The 27,468-nt window shown below is 36.8% G+C and overlaps 1 protein-coding gene across 8 annotated transcripts in view; it reads left to right on the top strand.

Moving 5' to 3' along the window:
- The window catches only part of nbas (NBAS subunit of NRZ tethering complex), a 378,367-nt gene that overhangs the window by 276,258 nt on the left and 74,641 nt on the right, over positions 1–27,468 (top strand). The gene's annotated exons all lie outside the window — the stretch shown is intronic.

Below are 27,468 nucleotides of genomic sequence, written 5' to 3'. Positions count from 1 at the left end.
CAGTTTAGAGCATTGATCTGCTTGGACCATTGGGAAATGATTATTGTTTGTATATGTGTGTGAGTGTTTGTGCGTGTATATATGTGTAAGTGTTGATTTGAAAGCACTGCGGCGACCCTACTTCAGGTCTATTGGTGTTAGTGTGTGATGGAGACTTTTCTCACCTCTCTAACACACTGCCACAGTCTCAATGACCTTTCCTGCCTTCAGGGTGAGCACAATGAGTTTGCCGTCGATATGTTCCAGCAGTGCGTGAATGACTGTTTGACTGCTCTTAATAACATTTGAGGATGGTTTTTAACAACATTGCAGAATGGTTTCTCACTCCACTGAGCCGTGCCGTGCATTAGTCCTAAATTGGACATAAGCTGAAGCCTACAGAAACCGAAGTGAGAACTGCGACACGGGTTTCAATATTCTGGGTTAAATCAATGCTTTACTAATCACTCTTGTTTGAGTTTTGTGAGTGTGTGTGTGTTGAAGGCAAACTATAGAGTAATGAGACATTCGTCACCATCCCTGAAGAGCAATTGAATTGTTTTAATATCTGTTTAATTGCCATAATCTGCTTCACTGAGCTGAAATGCAGGCATACTTAGATGCAGAGACAGAAAGAGGAAAACTGCTGCTTTTTTGTTGTCTTTCAAATGTATCTTTTGTCAAATTATTTTAATCAATTTATTTTATCAAGATATATCTAGCCGCAGACACACACACATTTCAGAACACACTATCCCGGACGCACAATCCATGTAGAGGAAAACCATGCATGGTTAAAGATGGATTAGTCTTCTTCTATTATTTTCTTGTTTAACGGCGACTAACTCATTAGAAGCTTTTGAAGCACCTATTGTGATTAAGACAGTTCATGCTATGATTACTGCTTGTTCAAACTTTAGATTTATAATGAGCTGAATCAAAACCATTCTTGAGATTTTTTTGACAACTTAAATGTTTTATGTTCAAACCACTTCAAATTTGTAAAATCCATCAAGTTAACTTAATCAATTCATGTTAGGACAACATAAAGGAATTGTGTGGAACACTATTTTTTATAGTGTATGTGACCCTGAACCACAAAACTTGTCATATGTGTATCTTTGTAGATGGAAATTTTTCAATTGTTGTATACTTTGTTAGGATAGGACATCATTTTTCCGAGACACTACTCGAATCTGAGGGTTAAAAAAATAAACAACTAAGTTGTCTAAAAGAATTTCTTAGTGACTTGAATTACTAATCAAAATTTGAGTTTTGATGTGTATAGACCTTTTTCTTAGAACGCAAAATTACCCATTATACTTTGCATGTATGCACAAGGAGAATGCTAAGAACTTCTGGTCGGCAACTGATGTGTATAAACCATCACATTTGGACAGCTTTGAAATGATAGTTTTAATCTATTTCACCTGCTTTTTACCTTTTTACCTTCATCTTTGTCGATCAGCACCACCTCCTGGACTTGATCATTTAAAAAAGTTCGATCTAATAGCTGGAAAACAGCTGCTGCGAGGGATTTTCGCCTCGTTGTCAGACGGCATCTTCTGCTGTTTAAATGAAGCCTTGTCATAGCTAAAGCCAACAGTTTCTCTTTCTTTAAAACATGACTAGCCCAAACAAATGGAGTTTACCAAAATGATTGACACACACACACACACACACACACATAGCCTATGTACTGTCCCACTTACACTAATTTAATAACTGTGACAAAGTGAAAATAAAGTGACATTTTGAAATGACAGAAAAACACAAACTGTGGTAAATACAACACACTAAATGACACATAAACTCGCGATTAGAATGAACATGCAGATCAGCCAGCAGAGTATCAATAACAGACTTTTATCGATCAGTTCTGTAAAATGCATGACATGCTTGTTAATTGTCATGCCAGTAATCTGTTTTGCTCTATGATGCAAAGAAGAAGTTTGTGTGTGTGTGTGTGTGTGTGTGTGTGTGTGTGTGTGTGTGTGTGTGTGTGTGTGTGTGTGTGTGTGTGTGTGTGTGTGTGTGTGTGTGTGTGTGTGTGTGTGTGTGTGTGTGTGTGTGTGTGTGTGTGTGTGTGTGTGTGTGTGTGTGTGTGTGTGTGTGTGTGTGTGTGTTGAAGAACTGCTGAGCTAACAGCTGACGGGCCGGGGAAACACACATACACTGTATTTCGGACAACAGTCACGTAAACTAGGAGAACATTTTTCTCTCGCTCTTGAATCACATCTGACAGATTATAATGGCTTAAACACACACCTTTCAAAGTTGTGTCACAACAAATACTCCGTTATCCACTTAAACACTATTGAAAATTATTTTCGGAGCGCAAATTACCTATTGTAAATACTGTAAATGGAAGTTCTAAGCATTCTACGGAAAGACGCTGGTCGCTATGGCGCCCTCCATGCAGCAGCCAAGAAAAAGGTCTACACAGTAGTAAGTTTGCAAAATGTTTTCATGGAACATGATCTATAACATTCTAATGAAATTTGGTAAAAAAAAAAAAAAAAAAGGAAAGAAAAATGTATAATTTTTGCAAAACTATACCTGTACAACTTAAGGTTTTATGTTCCAGGGTGAAGAATATACCTAAAAAAAATTATGATTAAATGTCAATCTGTTTATAATAATATCAATTACAGCTTCTATGCGTTATTTGTAAATTCTAAACGTATTATAATTTATTTAACAATCACCAAAACAATTCAATTGTTTAATGACTTGTATAAGGATGGATGGATGGATGGATGGATGGATGGATGGATGGATGGATGGATGGATGGATGGATGGATGGATGGATGGATGGATAGATGGATGGATGGATGGATGAACAAGGTTGGATGGACAGAAAGATAGATAGATATATTGACGAACTGATGGGCAGATAAATGATTTCAAACGTAAAGTAATCTTTGAGCTTCATAACTGTATAGATGCCCACTGGTACGGCACAGTTTTTCTACTTGATAGAGTTCTTGAGGTTGTTGGAGGTTATTGAACACGCTTCAGCAGCTTGAGCTTTGATGGCTGTGAAGCCGAGGTGAGTTTTAGCCCGGCTCGCATCACTTTCCATTTCCTCCTCTTTTCCCCGAGGTAGTTTGAGTGTCTCAGAACCTGCTAATCTCTGGGGATTTTCACGCACAACCGTCTCTGGAGTTTACAGACAGTATTGTGAAAAACAAAAACACTGGCAGCTCTGGGGGAACTGGAAAACAACCCCCGTTACGGCAATGCCATCATTACTGGCATATCAGAATGCACATCATCAAGAGCAGTTAAGACCACACCAGGTTAATCTCCTTTCACAGATTTACTGGACAGATTAAAAAAAACTACCATCTCAGTTTATGATCTGACATGCAGATGGTGCAGTCAGAATTTACACTTGCACTATGAATTCACCCTGTCTGTTTCAGAGAGTTTTGGCTGGTATTGGGAATATTTAATTCATGCTGCTCACCATATGAATAAATCTACTGTTTTCAGTCACGTGATGAACTTTGAAACATAGCAAAATGTGCATTTAAATTAACATTCATTTCAAAATAGCTGCACGATTCTGGTTAAAATGAGAATCGCGATTTTAAAAAAAATAATAATAATTATTTATTTTTGCCTTAAATAAAGATCCCAATTTTCTCACGATTCTGTAGATGTAAAATAAAGGTTATGAGTGCATGGACTATTATTATTGTTTTTCTCAAACATGTGGTAAAGCAATAGGCTTTGTGTAGCTGTACTGTTGGTTAAAATGCTAATTTTTGTATAGCTAGACTTGGAATGGTGGACTTGAACAGACTTTAGATTTGTCCTTATCATTAATGCTGATGATAATTCTAATATTGAATTATTGTGTTTGAGACATATGCTTACAATCTGTAATTTTCTGCTTAAAATCTGTTTCTGATGTGATTTTCGTGAATACAGAAGACTGGGAGGGTATTTTTGCATTTCGGTAAGCTATATCTGGCAACACTGTTGATTAACAATGAACAAATAAATAATCAGAAAATTATTACTTCAATACCAGTAAATGTAGATGGATGGAATGCATTCTAGACAGTATTGGATGTTTTTAAATACAGTATTAACTCATTGAGTTTTCTTTGAGAAATTACTTAACATGTTGTTTAGTGTGTTGCAAACATTGTGTCTTCAAATATAAACCACGTCATGTGTACAATACTGTATACACAAGTCATAGTGTAAAAACCATTGTCCTTAAATGGATAGTTCACCCAAAAATGCGAATGTACTCTCTAATTTCAAGTGGTTTTAAACCTTTATGAGATTTCTTTTTCTCTTGAACACAAAAGATAATATTTTAAAGAAAGCTGAAAACCTGTAATTATTGATTTCCATTGTAGGAAAAACAAATACTATGGAAGTCAGTGGTTGCAGTGTCCCAGCTTTTTTCTAAAAAGGATATTTTGTGTTTACTGAAAAAAGTAAAGGGTGAGTAAATGACATTTTCATTGTCTTTGTCATCAACTATCAATTTAATACCTCTGTCATAGTACATGAGTATTTAGTAGAAACATTGTAAAAATTACCTTTGTATATCTGTCATCTATTTGGTAAAAAACCCAGTAAAGTGGCTGTTGGTATGAATGGTAAAGCTAGACATCATCTAATATATTCTGCAAGACATACAGATTTTCTGAAAGAACTGTGTGCAAATGTGAGGCGAAGTTGTGTTATTATAGAGCAGAATCTTCTACATGGTCCTAATCAGGCTTGATGAGCGAGCTTCCATGAAGCACAATAATTACCAATCAAAACATGTTTGAAAGTGAAAGATTTTGTAGAGTTTGGGAAGATTTTAGAGAGTTTTGGGAGCTGGACTTCTGCCATGATAACACGGAAAGAGAAAGTAATCAACATGGCTTGAAATTGTTAACCCCTGGTCATCCGAAACACCAGATAAACGGAATCCTGGGTTATCTATAGTCATCATTCACACTGCAAATACTATACTTGCACTGCAAAAAAAGTTGCTGTTGACAGTTTGTTGATGCCAAAATTTAACCTTTAAAATTACAGTCAGAAATTGAAATGTCTACATTTTATGGTAAATTACCCTAGTTTGTACTTTCTTTATCATACAAAAAGTATGAGTAATTGAGTTTAAATTAATGACATCTAGACAATTTGTCTTTGTTACACATATAAAAACACAACCATAAGCAGGTGGGGCTGAGAAAGTCATGATGAACCAAAAGTCATAAGCAACTTTTGCCACAAGAAGAGAAGAAACACTAATATATACACTACCTGACAAAAGTGTAGTCGCCTATCCAAGTTTTAGGAACAAGAAATAATACCTTATAGTTCATCATTTGGTATCTGAAGTGGCTTATATGGAAGGCAAAGGCCTGTAGATTAGCCTCTTACTTTACCAAAATAAAAAATGATCATGCCTTAATTTTTAATTATTTAATTAGGACAGCAAGGTCTGACTTTGCTCAGACAAAAGTCTTGTCACTTAACAGAAATAATGTACAGCAGGGGTGCTCAACCCTGATCCTGGAGATCAACATTCCTGGAGACTTCAGGTCCAACCCTGATCAAACACACCTGAACCAATTAATTAGGAACAGCACTTAATAATTACAGGCAGGTGTGTTTGATATGGGTTGTAACTGAAACCTGCAGGACGGTGGATCTCCAGGAACAGGGTTGGTCACCCCTGATGTACAGTATAGAATTTAAAGGTGTGGTTCTGTGGAAAAATAGTTAACATTGTGACTCCCATGAGCTTGGACTCATATCTGGTGACTGGGCTGGCCAATCCTGGAGCACCTTGACCTTCTTTGCTTTCAGGAACTTTGACATGGAGGCTGAAGTTTGAGAAGGAATATTTGGTAGTATTTGTTGCTCTTACAAATGGGATTAACGACAAGCCTTTTGTCAGCACCATCAAACAAAAATAAAAAGAGCTGTAGTAATTTCAATCAAAAAAGCATTCAAATGTAAGCGTTGTGCAGGAACTCCATTCACACGCTTTCCTACTTTTGATGTGTTACTTTTCTCTCACCAACTGCCCATTTTCTGTTAATGATATGACATGAGCCTCGTTGCTCTATTTCTAATTGGCTGTCTGTTTCCAATCATCCAGCAGCAACAAGCAAACACTGACCAAACAGAGCACTGCTATAAAGGGTTAACACCACAAAAAGCAGTGCTAACCCTGATCCAGAGAAGAGTTTCATAACTATGGGTGAAAAGTGGTGCTAACCCAGCTTTCAAATTAAAATCAGTTTTTAGCACTACAACAAACTGGGATTAAGCACAGTGTGAAAGCCCTAATAAAAAAGCCCTGTTGGTTTTTGTACTTGTTGCTTTATTGTGTCACACTTGGCCAGAACACAAAGCAAAAATCTTGCTGAACTTATAAGCGGAATTTCAGGCTATTCTTGGAATAAAGGTCCACTCATCACAGAGGAGGCAACTGCACCTCTATTGTATTCACTGGTGATGTATTGAGTGTTGGTTTGCTGAAAACCAAACAGTTTTTCACTAAAACTGAGAAACGCTCAACCTTGTAGTGCACTCAAGTGCTACACCTTCTCATCTCCTCTCATCTGAATATTCATGAACCCCTCCCTTACGCATGCATAATTAATCCGATGTGTGGAAGAGATTGAAATCTCAACACAAATGGCTTTTATTATTCAAATATTGAAATATTAATTGCCATTATGCATGTTTTCCAGGTGGGAGCATGTCAAGAATACTCTGAAGTGGAGCTTGCTTCTCTCTTTAGCATATGAGGCCTTCAAATGCTTACAGATTTGTGTTTCATAATATAGTGACAGTGAAAAACGATCGTGTTTTCTCTCCCATCAGGTGAGAGATTGACAGAACTTGTGATTTTTTTATTATTATAATTTTTTCATTACTGGATACGGCTGCTGTAGTGTTAATACAAACAGGTTTTCAAGTTATCACTTCCAGGTAGATGCTTTCGTATTGTGTTTTTTTTTTTTTTTTTTTTTTTTTTTGCAGTACTAAACGTGTATTACAAAATTTAAAAATAAAAATGGAGTAAAATAATGATTTTTCTTTTCATCATAGAGATACTTAAAAAAGGAAAAAAAAAAAATATATATATATATATATATATATATATATATATATATATATTTTTTTTTTTTTTTTTTTTTTTTTGGCTAAATAAAGGGATTCATAATAGTCTTATAGTCTTGTGAAATAAATTGATCAAAGTCCAGAAGAATCCATCATATGAAATGTAGAATCCATATCAAGTTATAAGTCATAAACCGGTGTGTGACTGCAGGGCACGATGGGAAATGTAGGCCGGGAGAATTACAGGGAATGTGTTCTCCAGTGATCTGCGAGGGTTTAATGGCTGGTGATTATGGTAGTGTGATTTAAATACACAAAATCAAGTCATGTAGTCTGAACGACATGGCAATCTGGTAATGATCTTGCTTTGTAGGACTCTTAATACTTACTTAGCTAAGCAATTGAGTTAACAGTTGTTTCAAGCATATGCCTGCTTTGCCCTGCACTTTTCCCTTCAATGATAATGGATAAACATTTCTTAAACATTACTTTAGATTGAATTTTATGTAGTTTTAGACACAATTATTAAAATTTAAGTTTTATTCACTTCAAATTGAAAAGTTTTCATTTGATTTTGAGTTGGACTAACCATATAGGTTGTTTTCAATCACACGTTCTGATGACGTGGAAATTTCAGATGGAGGGCAGGAAGTAATAGAATAAATGGGAGACATAGAGGAAAGTCCACATTTTTTTTTTTATTTAAACTATATTTCAAAGTAGATATGAACAGAAAATAACCACATATGCTGGGCATGATCCTTGTATCAGGACAGAGTTTTTTACTTAACTAAAATGTATATGACTGTCATCAAGGCGATAGATAATGTATAAGCTATAAAGTTACATGAAATAAATACTAGTATAATGTTTGAAAGCGTACTTTTGATAATTACTTGAATTAGCTGTCATAGTAATTATACTGTTGCTGTGGTACAACACAACTGTAATAATAAACAAATAATTGAAAAGGCTTCAGTTTCTATAATTATACACATTCACAATGCCCCACAGTTTTACAGTTTATCAGTTTTCTATGCTACAGTATTTGGTAGCATACATTAACAAAGAGTTGTACACATTATACATTTTACTATGTTGTTCAAAAACATGTTTATTATAAATTAGTATAGTTTTTTTTCCCATGCAAATATCTTCCAGACATCACGAAACAACAGATGAAAGTATACAAAAGCATGGACGCTTAGTCTACATCATTATTTATTTATTTATTTTTAATAGGGATAAGCGCTCCACAATAATAACTGTGTAGTTTTATCGCAAGGCTAGCATTTCTTTTTTGTTTGGTCAATGAGCAGCATAACTGTCAACCAACATTGACCGCTGCCACTCATATAAATGTTAACATTTTGGTTGTCTATTCTGGCAAAACACCAGTAAGGACTTGGATTATTGCAAAACAAGATAGTGATTTCATTGCAGCGATTACATGGGAGCGTATGTTAATTATATTCTTCTGGATTTTGTCTAAGTTTGGTGGTGTATGTATCTGATTTTTATGTAACACATTAACATATATAGACAGACCTATAATCTTTTTTGGTGCTGGAACGAATGATCACGTTAAAAAAAAAAATCTTTACACATAGATGAATTGAATAAATGTCTATTACATGCCGCCTTTTCTTCCGTTTTTCAGCCAGTTTCTTGAACTTTCTTCCAAATGTTTTTGCTTATAAAGGGGAGGTCTATGAAAGCTGTTCAGCATTTCTTATTTTGACCGATTTAAACAATGATAAACGACATAAATCAGATACGTTTTGATGTCCTTATAGCGATTCCAATGTAGAAGAATCACTTTCTGCCCTCCATTTAAATTTTGCGCATCATCAATGACATCATTTGAAAACAACCTATAAGATACAGGAACAGCTTTTTAGTGTTTTAATCATATCAGACTTTTGTCTTAACAAAATGCGTAGAGTTTTGGCTACAAAATATATTTCTATTACTGCAATCAATTGCGGTGCAGAAAAACCATGATATGACCATATCCAGGCTATAGAATGCAGCTACAGGATCATCTTTCTACAGTACATCATCTTTCTCAAAATCAAAGCTAAAAAAAAGATTCACAGATTCCAGAGTCATGCTGACACACACTTCTGCACTGACAAACACATCATGTATTCACTGACATAAGCATGCTAGAGCGCACATCACAGGCCGCTGAAGAGGTGCGGAGATTACGCTCTGGAGGATCATTCTGGGAAACTCAAGGGCCCTCCAGCCGTCTTTGTTCAGAGCAAAAAGGATTTGGTTTGTTTGGGTCTGTGTCAGCCTTACCTGAACATATCCCTCTTTAAGGATACAGAGCTTCGGTTGTTCTTTATGCACCGGGTTTGCTTTATTGGCTCTTGCTCTCCTGTCTCGTCTCCTTCCTCTCTCCTCACCATCCTGTCTTTTTGAACAGAACGACCTCTATCACTTCTTAGGCAGGGCGCAGGGGGAAAAAGCGGACGTTAGACAGTAGGTCAATGAATATTAATAAGACATTTTACACTCCTTCCAAAGGCTGGGCACGACACTTCTTCCTCCCTCTCCCAGTCCTCTTTCTTTCTCTCTTTCCGCTCAGCCATTCTCTCATGCCTCCTGTGATATTACTTCACCCTCAGTGAATGAAAAGAAAGAGTTGTACTCAACATTGACCTTATAGGTCCTTTGTGGCCACAGAAGCATGATGGGGTTTTGCCTAAGAGCGATGCATAAAATAGCACTTTTCAGTCAGAAACTGAATTGACTCTGACACACTTGACTCCATGCAGGCAACCTAAGTTTGAGTCTGACTTATGTTGTATGTTTACGAAAATTTTGTTTTTTTCAAAGTAATTTATGCATACTTTATTAGGCACACCTTTCCAACTGCTCGTTAGCGCAAATTTCTAATCAGCCAATCACACGGCAGCAACTCAATCCATTTAGGCATGTAGACATGGTCAAGACAATCTGCTGCAGTTCAAACCGAGCATCAGAATGGGGAAGAAAGGTGATTTCAATGGATTTCATTGGTTTTGAACGTGGCATGGTTGTTGGTGCTAGACGGGCTGGTCTGAGTATTTCAGAAACTGCTGATCTACTGGGATTTATCTACTGGGACACACAACAATCTCTAGGGTTTACAGAGAATGGTGCAAAAAATAGAAAATATCCAGAGAGGGGAAGTTCTGTGGGCCCAAATGCCTGGTTGATGCCAGATGTCAGAAGAGAAAGGCAACATGAACTCAAATAATCACTTTTTAAAACTGAGGTTTGCTGAAGAGCCAGTACTACTAAGGTGTACCAAAGGTCCTACCCAGTACTAATAAGGTGTACCAAATAAAGTGGCCGATGAGTTATTATTGTTATTTTTGTTAGCATTAATGTTGGTATTATTATCAGCATTAGTTTTATTAAAATACATAAAGTATTATTTACATTTTGAACTAAATAATTAAAATTACTTTTTTTTATTATTAATGGTCCTAATTTTTGGTTATAATTTACAATTAATTTTGTATTAACATTAATACATTATTATAAGATGTGTATATTTGTTTTCTTCTATAAATAAACGGTGAAATTTTTCAATGATTATTATTATTATTATACCGTAAAACTGTTTTATCTTATAAACAAATTCTGTGTGGATGTCAATTTTTATGTTTCTTAATTTTTATTATTATTATTTTGTTAAACATCACATTTAGCCACGGTTTAATTTAAGTCTGGTTTATACTGCTGCGTCAAGTGATCGGCGTGATCCACGGTGCATGCAATGCGTGTAGTTGCGCATTTATACTTCTGCACGCTGGTTTTGTTGCTCTGCAATAACACTTTAGGAACGCTAGCTGGCAGTAGGTGTTTATGTTCCTCTGTGTCGAGTTTCTTCTCTGGTGTTTTGTTTTTTTCGGAACGCTTCCTTAATGTACAAGTGGCTTAAACTCGCTCATTTTGTGGCTGGAATCGGCGGAAGTGCAACAGCTTTAATTATAAGGTAAACGCAAAACAACAGTCTCCATCTGGAGCTCCTTCATGAGACTCGACACATTAGTAAACGCTGCATCGGGCTTGCGTGATTCTCACCTCCACCCACACTCGTCAGCGATACCAAGCCGTGCAATCACAGAGCTTGTGCTATAAGTCGTTGCGACATGTAGTTAAATTTTTTTAAGAGGTGCACATCAGCGTTGCCAACAGCAATGGCAAGGGCTATGCGTCCACGCGTAGGCTGCGCCGTAGAAGATTATACATAATATTTCAGCTTTGTTAAAAATAACATATTATAACATATTACCTTAAAGCGTGCCTCTACTGGTCCAAAATTAATTTAGCACCTGACTAGCTCAAACGAGAATAAATCAGTCTAGATTGCGAGTTCACGCTGATCTGAGAACGTTATTTTCAAAGATCTGATGCAGAACACATTTGAAGGGAGCATTAGTATTTCTCTCTGTATTTGGGGGCTGAAAAATGTTTTTAGACCTCAGACTGAACTGGTATGATGAGTGTGCAGTCATCCTGTGGCCCACCCTTCCTCTGATGTTCAGGCCCAGCTGAGTCTGTCGTCCTACTGAACGTTTCATCCTCACTCCCTGACCTGGTGGTGTCTGAATGTAACACATTTCTACCATGAAACTCTTTCATTTGATAAATTGGAAAAAAACAAGATGTTAATTATGGAGTAATCCCTTTTAAGGGCTCATCTCCTCCATCTCCACCCTGCTCTGAGCTCAGGATGGCCTTAATTTATTCATTATGCATAAGCTATTTATTATTCATTTCCTCGCATTCTGTCTGCACATACTTTTTTGAGTGGTGTTACGGAAGGAAAATCTGAGGGAGATGAAATGTTTGGTGGAGTTCTGCATGTGTTTGTATGATTTTTGGTCCGTTCTGTCTCTCCCTATCTCTTTTCCTTCGCTGCTGTTTTCTTGCCTGATGGAACAGACTGGAGATCAGGCTCTGAAAATTGCAGAGCGTTGTAATTGACTTTGGCCAGGTTGGAGGCCAGAATTGCTGTACATCTTATGCCTTGAAAAGACTTGAGATCTAATCCCACCAGGGTCGACCTGCATTTTACAAGCGTAAGCTGCCTAAATACACATGCTTCCTCTGTACATACTGATAACTTGCGTATGCAGGTTTACAGAGAGTTTGTATAATAAAAAGACCAAGTATTGCTTCATGCACCTGTTTTCCAGTCATGCTGAACAGGAGCAATAAATCTGTGAGAAGCAAACAGATGCATAGCAATGGAGAGAACAATATTGCATTGGTTCAGTATTGTTTTGGTTGTATTTTGGCCTTAATTTACTACTGACACTTGCGGCACGTCTGTCTGTTTTCTTTATTTTTCCTACAGTGTCATTCATATAGAACTTATCTTTTAAGGACACAAGTAGCAGCGCTCAGGAATTATTATTTTTGTAAAGCTTCTCCGGCATGTTGCAGTTAATTAAAACCCGCCAACTTGCTATTATCAAAGCTTGCAGCGCTTTGCTCCACCTCTGAGTTCTTTTGATTGGTCCACAGTTTTGGAACTGACATTGATGAGCGATGCTGAATGTAAACGATTGGTAACACTTTAATTTATAAAGTAGTAACATAACTACACTTAATTATGTGTAATTACAAGTAACTAACGTTAAATTCGAACTAAATACTTAGTACATGTATTTAATTAATATTACTTTGTAGTGAAATTAATTATAACACTGTCTCCTTAAAAGAAAGTCTAACCAAGAGTTTACATTTGTTAAAAAGTTTAACTTGAAACTGCATCTTAAAAATGCAGCTTTCATGTGCAAAAGATGCAAGACACAAGTGTAATGATAACACCTGTCTATCAAGCACGTGTTTACATATAAAAACAATGGAAAAGTAAAGCATTGGAATCGAAAAATACACTGTGTGAATGGAATCTATTAATGCAGTTTCTGAATTGTTTTGTATTTTAGTGGAGTCATGGTATTTTGTCATGAAATGACATTGGACATTTTACATTTGTAATGCAATGTCTTTGTCATTTTACCAATGATTCTATTGTTCTACTTATTGTTTCTTTCTGTCTGTATGTCATTCTATATTTATCTGTAGTTCTACCTTTTTTGTGTCTGCCTGAGTGTCTGTATGTTCTGTCTGTATGTATTTATTTCTGTCTTTCTGTTTAAAAGGTCTGTTTGGTTGTTCTCTGTTGTTTTCTGTAGTTTTGTAGTTTTTTCCCCCCTGTCCTTTATATCGGTTTTATAAATAGTTATGAGTTTTGTCTCTTTTTTTGCTCTATCCAGGCCTGAGGTATTAATCCAGGATGAGTTCTGAGTTCTGTCTCTTTTTTTGCTCTATCTAGGAATGAACTATTAATGAAGCACATTTTGTCAGTAAAACTGGTTCGAGTAAACTTCCAGCATGTTTGTTTAGATGGAGAAGCGTTTCTTACAGATGTGGCTATTCAAATTGCACGTTTTTTTTTTTTTTTTTGCGGTGTGCGTCATTTTGTTCTGCGGCTAGCCACAGAATGCTGTCAAACTCTCCTTGGAATTTAAATAAATGTGTTGTGCTTCAAAAAACATCCAACAGGTGGTGCGTCGTACAATAAACTCCACTGTACAGATTACATCAAGGTTATGTAATTATTCTGTTGCTCCAAACTTTAAACCTTGTTTGAAAATATGCAGGTTTACATTTTTACCATTATTTTGATCGTGTATTTATTTTAGAATTAAGATAATTAAATGCTAATATATTTGAATTTGTTGATTAACGACTCAAAGAGCATTTAACGGTGCTCGAGTTGGCAATACTGTCTCTAAAATAAAACTATTTCTTTTATTAGAAAACAATGAACACAATTATGCCAGGCGCAGCGTTATATTCGAATTTAGCAAATATGAACAAAACCTGGAGAAAACACCTTCACCTTTCACAGTGGGCATTGAGTCCTCCGCCTTCAGAACTGGTCACTACTGAGAATGAAGCTCGGCTGACTCCTACTGGTAACGTATTTCCTGAGTCGAAGAATTTCCCTGTGTAGTGCGACTAACCTTGGCTAATCATGGCATTCTGTTCCCTGAGACGCGCCTTTCTAAAGGCCACATCTATACACATAGTCTCTACACGATAAGGACATTGAAATAATAATTTTGTGATGACAGCTGTTTGTCTAGCTTCTGAATGAACCAAGAGTCTATGTAGTAAACACTGCACATTAAATTGCCACATTGAAAGAGCATGGTTTTACTCCAAGCTTACCTCATAGTGGAGTGAAATAAATCCTTCAGTTTCGTAGTCGTCCATTTGTTAGACATGCTGAATCAGCGAAAGCAGTTCGGTTTATACAGCAACCACTATTTCACCTGAACACACTATGATTTCCCGATAAGATGTGCATGATAATCACAGCTTTGCTCAGTTGCATTTGTGTTTTCAATTCAAATAATTGCCCTAGTTCTATCTTTATTTTTCTGTCTGTCTGTTCAGTTTTTTTTTATTATATGTCCATCTGTCTTTTACATTTGTTTCATATACAGTTCTGAGTCCTGTCTCTTTTTTACTCTATCTAGGAATGAACGTTTAATCCAAGATGAGTTTCATGCACATTTTGTCAGTAAAGGCGGTTCTAGTAAACCGCCAGCATGTTTGTTTGGATGGAGCACTACACAAACAGTTCGTTAAAAAATTGAATTTATTGATCGATAATGTAATGTAATGTAATGTAATGTGTATTTATATAGCGCATTTATTGTGTATGGCCATACACCCAAAGCGCTTCACAATCATGAGGGGGGGTCTCTCCACACCACCACCAGTGTGTGGCATCCACTTGGATGATGCGACGGCTGCCACAGGACAACGGCGCCAGTGCGCTCACCACACACCAGCTATTGGTGGAGTGGAGGGACAGTGATAGAGCCAATTCGGTGGAGAGGGGTTGATTGGGAGGCCATGATTGTAAGGGCCGATAGAGGGACTTTGGCCAGGACACCGGGGTTAAACCCCTGCTCTTTCACGAGAAGTGCCTTGGGATTTTTAATGACCACAGAGAGTCAGGACCTCGGTTTAACGTCTCATCCGAAAGACGGATAAGGACATTGAAATAATCATTTTGCGATGACAGCTGTTTGCGTAGCTTCGTAGTGAACTATTGCTCTCTGTAGTAAACGCTGCACATGAAATAACTTGATTTCACTCCAGGCTCACCTCAAAACCTCAGTTGTGTGAAATAAATCCTTCAGTGAGAAGATTTCATAGTCGTCTTTTTATTTGGCATGCTGAATCAGCGAAATCAGTTCGGTTTATACAGCAACCTCTATTTCCCCTTAACACACTATGATTTCCTGATAAGATGTGCATGATAATCACAGCTTTGCTCAGTTGCGTTTGTGATTTCAATTCAAATAATTGCCCAGCCCTAGCTTTATAATAATCTTTCTGTCTGTTCAGCATATCTGTCTATCCATCTGTCCCTCTATCTGCATGTTATTTAGAATCATCATCATCATCTTTGTGTATTTTCATGTGCCTGTCTACCTGTCTGACTATCTATTTATGTATTTATGAATATCTTTCTGTCTAAAATGTCTGTTTGGTTGTTCTCTCTGTTGTTTTTTTTATGTTGTTTTTTATATATTATATCTGTCCATCTGTCTTTTCCATCTGTTCTATATATTGTTCTGAGTTCTATCTCTTTTTTGCTCTAGGAATGAACTATTAGTCCAAGATGAGTTTCATGCACATTTTGTCAGTAAAGCCGGTTCTAGTAAACCTTTAGCATTTTTGTTTAGATGGAGCATTGCTTACTACACAAATAGTCAGTTGAAATATTTAATTTATCGGTCGATAAGGACATTGAAATAATCATTTTGTGATGACAGCTGTTTGTCTAGCTTCTGAATGAACTATGGCTCTATGTAGTAAACACTGCACATCAAATTACCACATGAAATAGCATGGTTTTACTCGAAGCTTACTTCATAGTGGAGTGAAATAAATCCTTCAGTGAGATGATTTCATTGTCGTCTGTTTATTAGACATGCTGAATCAGCGGAAGCAGTTCAGTTTTTACAGCAACCTCTATTTCCCCTGAACACACTATGATTTCCTGATAAGATGTGCGTGATTTGGGCTTTGCTCAGCCTCGTTTGTGATTTCAGTTTGAGTAATTGCCCAGCCCTAGCTCTATCCTTAATTTTCTGTCTGTCTGTTCAGTACATCTGTCTATCCATCTGTCTCTCTATCTGCATGCCTGCATGTCATTTGAAATCATCCTCATCATCATGTGCATTTCCGTGTGCCTGTAAATCTCTTTTGGCCAATCAGCACTGATGACCTGAACTAACCAGCAGAGGTCTGTCGTGGGCGTTTTGTGCAGCTGCCCGTCTTCACTTGTTTTCTCTCTGATAGAGAGATCTGCTCTGGCCTCTTCCTTTCAAAAAGATAGCTAGTGTTTATGCCCTGGAAGTCTCTTTTCGCCCACCTTTTTTTTTTCTTCTCTCTCCTCCTCCTGATGAGTGGCTGTCTGTTGCCGCTCAGATCAATTTGCCCCTCAGCACCATGGAAAGCTTAAACAATTTCTGTATGTGTGTGTGTGTGTGTGTGTGTGTGTGTGTGTGCGTGCATGTCCAATTCTCTATGCTTATGCATTGATGTGTAAACCTATTCAAGAGCCTACATGCACACTTGGACTACCTAGCATGTCTAAATATAAACACAGACACGAGCGCGAGCAGATTCAGCTTGTCACCGTGCACTTATTGTGCCTAAATACCACAGTGATCAATAGAAATCCATCTGGTCGTCAGCGACACTACTTCCTGTCTCCTTCCCCAGCGCCGGCCTGACAGATTAGAAGCTTCGAAGTACAAGCGTGTCGTAAAACAAAAGAGGCCCGCTCTTGGTCTGTCCAGTTAAAGGCGGGTAATTACCAGCCAGCCATTTCTGATGTTTACAGCATCCAGAGAGACGCTACTGTCACCGGCGTCTTGCTAACTGTCTGCTGTTTTAAATAGATGAACCAAAAACAACTGAGGAAGCCCTTCAAGATTTCAAGACTACTTTCTGCTGGCAGCCTTTTACTATTTGGTGCTATTTAACTAAAAGCTCCTCACGGCTGGAGTGGTGTGTTTACGTGTGTGGGTAGGCAACCATTAGCCGTCGCAGGCTGAAATGGAGCCCAGCCGAGTTAAAAGAAACGACTCGCTGCAACATCGCAAATCACTGTATATGAGAATTTCCACTGATGGACATAAGGACACACACACACACACGCACACGCACACTCCATTATATGTGCTATTGTTGTGCGTCTGCATGTGGCAGGGAGATTTCCTGCAGGTGGGTGAGTGTTGGAGTGGGTGGACGCCTTGAAGTGTGGCGTAGCTTGATGGCACCGCCGCAAACGCATTCAATTTGTCGAAGGATCCCCCTCCGCACGATTGTCTTTTGGCAGCGTGGGCAGACGCTCTGAAGCAGGGAGAATGGCTGCACCAGCACAGGCTTTTTTCCTCCTCCCCTGAGGTCTGTTTTTAAAGGATGATGGGATACGGGAGGGCGGAGGATGTGTCAAATTATTTTATTTTCAGCGTTCCTTTTTGACCTGGTGCTGATGTGTGTGGACGTAGTTCAGTGAAATAGTCCAGCTGTATTCAACTTTTTGTTGTTGTTGTTGTTGTTGTTGCTGCTGTCTGTCTTCCTGTATACTGAATGTGGTCTGTCTGTTTTATATACTTAAATGTTGTTCAGTCTGTTTTTTTTATGACTGTCTCCATGTCTGTCATTATTTATTTCTATCTTTCATCTTATCCGTCTATCCATCTGTCTGTCTGTCTCTCTGTCCATTCATCTATCCATCTGTCTGTCTGTCGTCTGTCAGTTCATCTGTCTGTCAGTCTCTCTCACTGTGTCTTTCTGTGCATTTGTTTGTCTGTGTCTGTCTGTCCACTCGTCTATCCATCTGGCTGTCTGCCTGTTTGTCTCTCACTTTTTTTCATCCATTTTTCTATTTGATCATCAATCTGCATCTCTGTCTGCCTGCCTGCCTGTCTCCCTCTCTCTCTCTCTCTCTCTCTCTCTCTCTCTCTCTCTCTCTCTTTGGTGTCTGTCTGTCAGTCCATCTATCCATCTGCTTGTCTGCCTGTCTTTCTCTTTCTAACCATCCATCCATCTATTTGTCTATTTAACTGTCTGCCTATCTCTTTCTCTCTTTCCATCTGTTTATCTATTTGTTTATCGATCTGCATTTCTGTCTGTCTGTCTACCTGTTTGTCTGTCTCTCCATCCGTCCGTCTGTCTATCTGTTTGTCTCAGTCTGTCCGTGCATTTGTTTGTCTGTGTCTGTCTGTCCATCAGTCTGTCCATCTGGCGGTCTAACTGTCTGTCTCTCTCTCTGTCCATGTGTTTATTTGTTTATCAATCTGTCTGTCTGTCTGTCCATCTGTCAGTCAGTCTCTCTCACTCTTTGTCTACCCATCTGTTTGTTGTCTGTCCATGCATTTGTTTGTCTGTGTCTGTCTGTCCATACGTCTATCCATCTGGTTGTCTGCCTGCCTGCCTGCCTATCTCTCTCTCTCTGTCCTTCTGTCTATTTGTCTCTATTGCTCTGTTAGTTTGTGTCTATCCATCCATCTATGCATACAACAGTATGCCTGTCTCCCTCTTTCCATCCATCCATTTTTCCATCCATCAGTCTGCCTATCTGGTTCTCTTTCTCTCCATCCATTTATCTGTTTGTTTATTGATCTGCATGTCTGCCGGCCTGTCTCTGTCTCTCTGTCCATTGGTCTGTCTGTTTCTGTCTGTTCATGCATTTGTCTGTGTCTCTTTGTCAATTTGTCTATGCATCTGGCTGTCTGACTGACTGTCTGTCTGTCTCTCTCTCTCTCTTTCTCTCACTCTCTCTCTTTCTCTTTGTCCATCCATTTTTATTTGTTCATCAATCTGCCTGTCTGTCTGTCTGTCTGTCTACCTGTCTCTTTCTCTGTCCGTCTGTCTGTCTGTCTGTCTGTCCATTTGTCTCTCCATTCACCTTTCTGCCTGTCTGTATGTCTTTCTCTCTTTGTCTGTCTATCCATCCACCTGTCTGTCTGTCAGTCCCTATCTTCTTCTGTTTTTCTGCCTGTCTTTCTGTCTGTGTTCAGTTGTCTGTCTGTCTGCCTCTCTCTCTCTCTCTCTCTCTCTCTCTCTCTCTCTCTCTCTCTCTGTCCATCCCTCTGTCATTCTGTATATCTATATGCCATTTTATCTGCCCATATTTCGATCTATCCACTGACAAAGGGTTTTTTTTTTCTTCCCCTGAGGTCTGTTTTTAAAGGATGATGGGATACAGGAGGGCGGAGGATGTGTCAAATTATTTTATTCTCATCGTTCCCTTTTGCCCTGGTGCTGATGTGCGTGGACGTAGTTCAGTGAAACGGGCCAGCTTTATTCCACGTTTTGTCCTCTTCTAACCTGCCTGTCTCTCCCGTTCTTTCTGTGTGGGTGATTATAGTGTGGATCTGTCGGGCTTTGCTGTCATTGCTTCTAGTTTCGGCATATATTCTACTAGGGGGATTCTCTTGGGGGATTTTGCATCTGAAAGGTGGAGATGGTCACAGGAACTCTTTGGCTTTGTTACTGATTAGCTTATTAGTTTTTCGACCCACCATCTACACCGAGAACACGCTGTCAAGGACATCGATGAAGCTTGGCAGAGGATTAGGCTTTTAAAGTAGCATCTTAAACAAGTTCTCTATTAAATCTCCAGTCAGATTTCTCTCTCTACCAAAAGTGCCAAAATAATTGTTATCAGAATGTTTTTTCAGATTAAAATTCTTTTTAAAAGATAATAAACACAATTATTGCATAGTATTTTTTTTCTTTGTTCTCCAAACTAGTCATCCCACTGCAGGGCTATTTGTTCATACGTTTGTTCAAATATAGTAAATCATTTTTAGTGTCAAATAAGTCTATTCTATTATTTATTTATATATTTTTTTTTATTCTATTACATTTCGTCAACTATTCTGTGCTGTGAAAGCCTATAACATTTTGTTTCATTTTTAATCTGTTATTTTGTTTTTGTTTTATCTCTCCATATTTGCTTTGAGCACTTTTTTTTGTATTTTAATTCTATCATTGATTGGTTGATTCATTCATTGCTTATTGTATCTTTCTAGTTTAGTTCTATTCTATTTAGTTCTGTTTTATACTACTGCACTTTCTAGTCTCCCTAGGGGCTCTCCAGAAGGCCAGATGAACTCTTTGCCCTGCAGTCTCACTTAGTTACTGATTAGCCTATCAGTTTTTTTTTTTTAACCTACCATCTACACTGATCATGTTGTCAGGGACATTGATGAAGCCTGGCAGTAGATTAAGCATATAAAGCTGCTCCTTGGAAAAGTGCAACATTTACTAAAAAAATAACCTGGCCTGCTCTTTGTGCTCTTAGTGTTTTTATTCAAACAAGAAATGCCATTTGGCCTAATAAAGGCAAGTCCTGAGGTGGAAAGAGTAAAAAAAAAAATTATCACCATACTTCCCTACTTTATTGACTTCATTCACTCTTCTTTTCTAAAAAATCTAAATTGTAACCCTCCTACAAATAAACAGTTTGAGTTTTACCATTTTTGAATTTCCAAACACTCTTAGCTTAGCTTATGACAGATAATTATATCAGATTAGACCATTAGCATCTCACTCAAAGACCAAAGGGTTTTGATCATTTACCTATTTAAAGGTAGACTCTTTCTATAGCTACATTGTGCACTAAAGCAGGTTGAACACCTGATGCACCACAACACTGCGCGCACATGACAGTTTTAAGTATCACACCAGATGCGCACATTCAAACATTATTTAATATGAAACTATTCAGATGGCGCTCTGTGGGTTGGCAGAAATATGAACAGTGTCCTGAGTCATAGCTGGAACCCTCCAACCCATCCCCTCATTAGGATGGGGAGTATGCATATATTAGTGGCATTATTGAAGTAAACACTGCAATCAAACTGTTACTGTCATGTAGGATGGTTCGCCAAATTTTCCGACAAGATCCACGCACACGGCTGTGTGTAAAGGATCGCAGACAGTCACGTCGCAAAATGCAGAAGTTTTTTCTTTCCATTCGGCATGCGTTATTAAATTCCATGATACTCTCACCAGTCCTTACTCTTTATTTGCATATAATACCCCACTTTGTCATGGGGGCATGAATGAAACGTTCATGAGTGAAGGTGAAACTGCTGAACTACAGTTAAAGTCGTGCCCCACAGTTTGAAAACCCCTTCACTTATACACTATGCACTTATGCACTTACTCAACAGCATAGTATATGTATGTAGTGTCTCACAAATAGAGCACTTGAATGTTTTTTTACTAAGCAGAAATTCAAACCGTTTCCCTGATTTCGTTTGACAGTTGCCAAATTAGTGAAATAAATGGCCAAACTATTTAATAATACCTGCCATGAGTATAACTGCATTCAACATCGGGATACGCTACAATCACTGGCGTAGAAGAATTTTGCTTTCTCAATCCAAAATAAATAATCCAAAATGAACACCTGATAGCTCTGCCCTTTCTGCTACATGAGCAAAGCAGCATCCATTGAGTGCACTAAGTGTCCAACATTGCACACTTAATTTTAACGGTTAAATAAGTGAATCATCCGGATAAAGTCCACTTATTCTTTAAAAAGTTTTCATTCATATACTACAAAATGGGCATACAGTAGTGCACAAGTATGCGATTTGGGATACGGACCTACAGACATTGTGCTGAATGGATTCAAAAATGGGTAAACTATAAAACTTTCTATTTCAACAAATAAAATAAAATATACTCTCTTTTTTTATAGAATATAATGTTGCATATAATCCAATTACATATGAGAATATTCATTTGTAAAAAAAAAAATGCCTTCAAAAATGTTCTGCAGTTAAAATTTACAGACAAATTGATAATGTGCGACAAATTTTTTTTGGAAGTATTCAACACTTTAGACAGAATAAACATTCATTCATTCATTCATTCATTCATTCATTCATTCATTCATTTTCATTTCGGCTTAAAAAGTTCCAACAGTGGCTAGACTGTATTTAAATATACTAGATCAGGGTCAAATGACAATGCCAGTGACCCTTGACCCCCAATATTCTCTGAGGTGGTGGTTATAAATACAGAAACCTTGTATGCAATGACGCACACAAACACACCAATAGACCCAAGTCTATTCTTTGTTTTTTTTATGTATGTCAGTGCTGTAAATGGGCTAGAAAGTTTAACCTGGTGTTACAAAATCTGCTGCATCTGACAGTATTGCTGTGTCTTTAATATTATGTAATTTCCCGAGAAGTCGCAATCCAATAGAACTAGTAACTATAAGCTACTATAGTAACTATATAGTTTATAGTAACTATAAACGACTATTTTTTTCTCTTCAGTAGGTTATTGATATAATACAGTAAGTCTTAAGGTTTAATAAAAATTAATTGATTTTTGAAAATCACCAGGCGACCCCCCTTCATTGTCCCGCGACCCCTCGGGGGGTCCTGACCCCCACTTTGAGAACCACTGTACTAGATTATAAATATACTATAAACATATTTTAGGTACAAGACTGTATTTAAATATGTATATATCTTTGTTAAATATGTTATTGTATTCTACGCTGGAGCCTACATCTATGTGTTTCACTCGTCATAGCATATGTGCTGCTGGTGATGTGACCTTAAAAGTGATTTGATTTGATAAGCGTTAATGTTCTACGCAAAGGATCAGAATAGGGAACTGAAGAGCCTCTGAGCTGGATTTTTTATTTTTTTTTGCTCATCAGCTTATTTTATCCAATTAGAAGTGATACCGATGGGTCTCAGGGAATCAGCGTGCGTTTAGATGTTTTCTCAGTGGCCATTGTCAGATTATAATAAATGTAGGTCAAACATGATAGACTGTAATGGCTTTAATAGGCAGGTGATTAATCGGCTGATCGTGTAGGATGGCGTTTGAATGGAAAGATGGTGTTGGAAATACACCGGCCGAGGTGTCGGCTTAATTGATTTTCACATCAGTGGATAACGGCAAGACAGGAGACAGCGAGAGTGAAAGAACTGAGGGAATTAGGGAGATTCATGCCAATATGATGAAATTGTTGCAATCTGTTCTATTCATCCCATATATTTATGGCTTATTGCTAAATGCCTGCAATTAGATGCACGCAAGTTGCCAAATATGTATGCATCTCGTTTCACCAAATTTATATATTTGTTACATAAGTTACATTTAAATATCATATTATATCATAGTATAATATGACATAATATAATATGACATAGTATAATATATTAATTATATTATATTATATTATATTATGTCATAGTATATTATTAATGAAAATAATAATAATAATAATATATTTTACTTATAACGTGCTTTTCTAAACCCAAAGCTCTTACAAGAAAATAAAAACAAAAACAACAACATTGTCATATATTATATTATATTATATTATATTATATTATATTATATTATATTATATTATATTATATTATATTATATTATATTATATTATATTATATTATATTATGTCATATTAAATGATATTATATTATGTTATATTATATTATAATAATTATATTATATTATGTCATATATTATATTATTAATAATAATTATTTATTTTATTTATCACACACTTTTCTAAACCCCAAAGTGCTTACAAGAAAATAAAAACAACAACAACAATAATATGTCATATATTATATTATATTATATTATATTATATTATATTATATTATATTATATTATATTATATTATATTATATTATATTATATTATATAACATTATATTATATTATATTATATGGTATTACATTATATTATGTTATATTATGTTATATTATACTAATTATATTATATTATATTATGTCATATTTATATAAAATTAATGATAATAATAATAATAAAAATAAATTCATAATCCACAAAAATCCAAGGATCTAAGGAAGTACATGAGATTTAGAACAAGGGTTTGTTTCGATGGACATGATCTTTTTTAACTGGGACTAAGACAAATATACTGTATGTCATATAAACTCCATAGCAATAGCAAGCAAAACATTTACTACTGTATATTTTTTAGCTTTACCCTTTCCCCTCCTCAGTCAATCAGTTTTTTTGCCCCCTTGAGTTTTCAGCTGCTATCTTCCATTTCTTGGTGCATGCTGGGACTATGGCATGGAAATGGCTCTTTGACTTTTTTTTTTTGTTTGTTTTTCCCCTCAGAAATCAGACATTTTCTCAGCTGTTAAATTGCACTCCCGTTGCACTGAAGGAAAATTAATTACTTTCTCTCTCCGCCTCCCTCTTTTGGAGGAGAACAAGAATAAGAGTCACCACAGGGGAGAATTCACTCCTTTTGCCTCAGAAGTCATTCTGTTCTGTGTGTGTGTCTGTTTGTGTGTGTGTGTGTCTCTGTGTGTGTGTGTGTGTGTGTCTGTGTGTGTGTGTGTGTGTGTGTGTGTGTGTGTGTGTGTGTGTGTGTGTGTGTGTGTGTGTGTGTGTGTGTGTGTGTGTGTGTGTGTGTGTGCGCGCCAGTCTAGCCGTTTCAAGCCCTCTCTGCTTCTCCTTCCTCCATCTCCCCTGCTTTGTCTTTTCATGTTTAGCCCTTCTGCTATTCGTTCGTTCTCCTGCCAGCTTTCTCCATCTGTAAATACGCCGCCGTACCTTTTAGTGCTGTAGCCTGAAAGATGTTCTGCCGCGCACAGATTTAGTCTTTGCTTATGATTAGCTGATAAGCCAGAGAATTTATCTTCTGCCTTCAGTCTTAGAGATTTGCATATTTGCTGTATGGTCATGCATTTTAGTCTTGTACTTGGTGTATGGCTGTACAGTTTGCATTGATGATAATAAGAAATGCTGCTTGAGAGTCAAATCAGTATATTAGAATGATTTCTGAAAGATCATGTGATTATAAAAACTGAAGATGTAATGATGCTGAAAATTAGATTTTTACATGACTGAAATACATTCCATTTTAAAATGTGTGCCCTCGTGTTTGCAGTGTAAGCAGGTAGATCGGATTTTTATATGTCAGTGCGAGTCGCGCATCATTACAAACCACAGTGAATGACGTCAACTGACGCTTTCATTTCTGAACAGACTTCAGCAAGAGTTCAAAACCTTAAATCTCAGACCCAAGGAAGCAAATATTGTTATGTAGCACAAGTATTTAAGCATGTTAACGAGAGCGAGAGCTCATGTAAACAATATACTGTAGGCTATTCATCACGTGCATAAATCACTCAATGGAAATGAGGTTAAGATGCCTACAGGTTTAAAAAGCCTAGATTAAAAGATGTCGAAATTAGAACTTTTCTGTCATAAATGATAGTAAAACAACTTGTCAAAAGAATAAAAAAAAATTAAACCCTGCGAACAGATTAAATACAAGAATGGAGAAAAGAGTGCTCTCTTATTACCAGCTGTCAGTCAGCACTCGCGCTTTTTTTTTTACGCGGCTCATTGAGTAAATACAGCCAATCAGATACGAGTCACTTCTAAAAGATAATGTACTGTAAGCAGGTACTGACCATCAAGATCTGCAGTACAAATGTAGCCTTAGAGCACATATATATACTGTATATAGGAAAATCAAAATTACTTCTGGTTCCTGGAGTTTGATAGGGATGAGGATTAATGATTAAAGGTGGTAATGCTGTAAACAATGTTCAGTCTTTTGCACAGGCGATTGCTTTGCTTCATCAAACCTCAATGTATCATCAGGAGCCACAGGGATTTATTTTGGTTTGGCTGGTTTTTGTTTTTATTTTTTACTCTCAAAGTGCTGGGGGCCTTTGACTTTTTTCATTTGACATATTATCAGTCACCAGGACCACAGATTAAGCTAAAAAAGTTTTTTATCATTCTACTTAAGAGGAAAATGACTAAGGGGGAGTAAACAAACTGAACATTGTCATTTTAGGTAAACTATACATGTAAAACTGTTGTTTTAAATAGTAATATCACTGATTTAATGTATTTTTGATCATATGACAAGGATCATAAATTATCTCACCCAGCATAAACATTTGAACAGTGGTGTAAATAGCACATAGTCATCTCAAAATTGTTAGTATTCATTTATTCATTCTCATTCATTCGTTCATTCATTCATTCATTTTCCGTCAGCTTAGTTACCTTATTGATCTGAGGTCGCCACAGCATTACAGCACATGTTTTACACTGTGGATGCCTTTCCAGCCACAACCCAGTACTTGGAAATTATTACTTATTGGCTCTACCATATTTTAAATGTGAATATATAGTCAAACCTGAAATTATTCATCGCTCTGGCAATTTGTAACTTAGTTACTTTACTTTTATTTAACCAGCAAGTTGTTTGCTTGTTTGTTTGGTTGGTTGTTGGTTTGTTTGTTTGTTTTTACCAGACATTACACAGGCTTCTTGCAAATGATAAAAAGACTATGTAATGAAAGGTATCATTGTGAAAAAAAAAATTTAGCAGCTTTTATTAACATTTTGAACCAAAACTTTTAATTTTGTAGTTCTCCAGTTACTACTCTGTGTACTATGACAGCATGGTTGATATATTTATCAAGATATATGCCTCGTAATGGCATACTTTCAAGGTTTCGTGTACTTTAAGCATAATAAAATTATTTTCTTAAATCATTTAGAGCCAGCACAACTGCTGTGTTAAACTATTCTTGGTCATTCTTCTGCAAGCAAGAGTCTAAACAAGTCATTCAAATTGATTCACAGTTTAAAGCATTTTACTAATTGTTTATTTAAGTCTTAGAACAGAATCAACTCAGAAAGCTGATTCACACTGGCTTGGAATAAAATGTGCATTTCCTAACATATACTGCTATCAAATAAAATAATAGGAGGAATGAATGTAGGAATACAGTTTTATAATTAGAATTGTATTTAAAGGTCACCTATTTTACTCCTTTTTCAAGATTTAAGATATGTCTTGTGTATCTCCAGAATGTGTTTGTAAAGTTTTAGCTCAAAACAGCCATCAGATTATTTATTATACCTTTCAGAATAGTGCAATTGTATGCTCTGAATGTAGCTGTTTTTGTTGCCTGTGTCTTTAATGCTAGTTTTCCCCGTCCACCATTACCACGTGCCTGTCAGAGTTTGCCTCAATCTCTGGCTGCGTGCGTCAGATAAACAGCACAATGACAGACATGAAGGAAGCAGATCTCATGTAACGTTTGTGAGAAATACTACAGTAAGAACTTTTAAGAACACTGGAGGGATCACAACAACTAGAAAACCAACAAACATTATAGAAATACATACACAATCAACACCAAGAATCGCTAATAATATTTTTCGACACGCCAACCAACAGGAGAAAACAGATACACACACAGAGAGACTTGCGA

The sequence above is a fragment of the Danio rerio genome, chromosome 20 (genome assembly GCF_049306965.1).
Source record: "Danio rerio strain Tuebingen ecotype United States chromosome 20, GRCz12tu, whole genome shotgun sequence".
Lineage (NCBI taxonomy): Eukaryota > Metazoa > Chordata > Actinopteri > Cypriniformes > Danionidae > Danio > Danio rerio.
Note: the sequence above shows the minus strand (reverse complement) of the source record. Positions and strands in the feature narration are given on the sequence as shown.